This window comes from Odocoileus virginianus, unplaced genomic scaffold, assembly GCF_023699985.2.
Source record: "Odocoileus virginianus isolate 20LAN1187 ecotype Illinois unplaced genomic scaffold, Ovbor_1.2 Unplaced_Contig_6, whole genome shotgun sequence".
NCBI lineage: Eukaryota > Metazoa > Chordata > Mammalia > Artiodactyla > Cervidae > Odocoileus > Odocoileus virginianus.
Genome location: NW_027224323.1, coordinates 2,435,972 through 2,438,550, shown reverse-complemented (window position 1 = coordinate 2,438,550; position 2,579 = coordinate 2,435,972).

Here is a 2,579-nt window from a genome sequence, read left to right as displayed (position 1 = left end):
ACCAGGGAGTCAACCTGTGCCCCCTGTAGTGGAAACTGCACTTCCAGTGAAGTGCCTGAAAAAAAAAAATTTTTTTAATGTGCATTTTGGAATTGATGCAACCATTTCTCATGTAATGACTGGTGGTTTAGTCAGTAAGTCACGTTTGACTCTCTGTGACCCCATGGAATGTCACCGGCCTGACTCCTCTGTCCGTGGGATTCTCCAGGCAAGGATACTGGAGTCGGTTGCCATTTCCTTCTCCAGGGGATCTTCCCGACCCAGGGATCAAACTTGGGTCTCCTGCACTGACAGGATAAAGTGGACACTTTATTGACCGAGCCACCCAGTGACTAGCTCATGTTGAATCTCTGATTTTTACACATCAGACCTGGAGTGTTTTAAAAGCCAAAAACCTGATTTCCGGATTCAGGGGATCCAAGCTGGCCCAGGGGCAGGTCTCTGAGTGGCCCCTCCACCAGGCAAGTTGCACTCGCCGTCAAGGTTGACGATTCGGGCAGATTAACATCCTGTTCCTTCAAGTCCCATCGTGGGTCCTGAGGTCAGAGACTGTGGCCACCAGGAGGGTGACCATTCATCTGGAGAACGAGATGTGCTGATGGTCAAATAGCCAGAGGCTCTGAGTCCATGGACCCGGCCCCCATCCTTCCTTAGTTGTTGTTCACCTGCCATCTGGGTCCGACTCTTTGCGACCCCATGGACTGCAGCACGCCAGGCCTCCCTGTCCATCACCAGCTCCCAGAGTTTACTCAAACTCATGCCCATTGAGTCAGTGATGCCATCCAACCATCTCATCCTCTGTCATCTCATCCTCTGTCATCCCCTTCTCCTCCTGCCTTCAATCTTTCCCAGCATCAGGGTCTTTTCCAAACAGTCAGTTCTTTGCAGAATTACTTGTCTGGCCTCTGATCTGTTCAGTTCAGTTCAGTCGCTCAGTCGTGTCTGACACTTTGCGACCCCATGGACTGCAGCACGCCAGGCCTCCCTGTCCATCACCAGCTCCTGGAGCTTGCTCAAACTCATGTCCATCGAGTCGGTGATGCCATCCAACCATCTCATCCTGTGTCCTCCCTGATGAGTTTCTGTTGATTAAGGAGGCGAAGAAACCCTGGTCGCTTAACACTTTCTGCTCCTGGAAGAGTGAATCCAAGGTCAGACCTTGAATTTCAGGTTCAGTCTCAGGACGGAGCTGATCCTCTTCAACTCTCCATCTCATCACTAAGCTAATCGCCTTAAGTGAAGACCCGGGATTGATTCCACAGCCTCAGGGGATCTGGCTGAGAAAGGGCTGCTGGCGGTTTAATCAAGCAAATGCAGTTGGTGGGCCGGTCTGTGCTCCTGTGGGTCCCTCCCGAGGGTCCCCCCCACTTCCCCTTAGGCTTTCTGCCAATAAACCTTTATTGGAACCCTGTCTACCACCTGTTTTGTCAATAAAGCTTTATTGGAACCTTGTTCCAACACATGTCTGATCAATAAAGCTTTATTGGTATCTGTTCCAGCACCTTTTTTGTCAATAAAGCTTTAATGGTATCTGTTCCACCACCTTTTTTTTTTTTTTTTTTTGGTCAATAAAGCTTTATTGGAACCCTGGCCTGCCCAGCCACGAAGCAAAGAGGACCTCTCTGAGACAGAGCATTGGTTCATAGTTGGAGCTTTCCCCAGCCCCTAATCCAGCAGGACGTCCCCAGAAACAGGGCATGAGGTACGGCGTGGTCAGCGGACACCGAGGTCCTGCTTGCCGGGGTTCAGGGTGGAAAAAGGCAGGGAGCCCCTGCAGTGGGGGTGGGGTGGAAGCGGAAGCGCCCATCTGGGCTCTGAGTCTGTGAAGCTGAGCGTCAGGGGTGGCTGGGAAGGAGAGAGGGTGTGCCCAGCGCGGCTGGGGCGGCCCACGGCTGGACACCAGCTCAGGGCAGCTTCTGCGCTTCCTCCGCCAGCAGCGGGGCTCACCACGGTCCCTGGCGATTGAAATGCCACTGCTGGAAGTAACTGGTCACCCCGACAGAGGGGCATGCATCGACCACGCCGGTGTACGAGGCTGAATCACGGCTCCCCAAACAGCTCACGTCCTCACCCCCAGAACCCGAGAACCTGACGTTGTTTGGACAAAAGTTCTCTGCAGACGTGATGGACTGGAGGGTCTGAGATGAGGCCCTCCTGGATGGGGGTGGCCCTAAACCCAGGGACAGGGTCCTCATAAGACACAGAAGAGGAGAGAAAGGGACACAGAGGAGAAGCCGCGTGGAGATGGAGGCAGAGACATGAGGGAGGCAGCCACCAACCCAGGGACAGATGCCTTGAGCCCCCAGAAGCTGGAAGAGGTGGGAAGGAGCCTCCCCTGGCGCCTCTGCAGGGAGCCCAGCCCTGGGACACCCTGACCACAGATGTCTGGTCCCTGGGACTCAGGGAGGATGGATGTTTGTGGTTTTAATCCCACAGTCTGTGGTCATTTGTTACAGCTGCACCCAAGACAATTAATAAATGCCTCCCCCCACACACACCCCATATGAAGGGCCCAGAGAGTGAGTCATCATCCCTAGTGATTAGTGGGCAGGCGGGTTTGGGACCAGTTGCACCGCTGA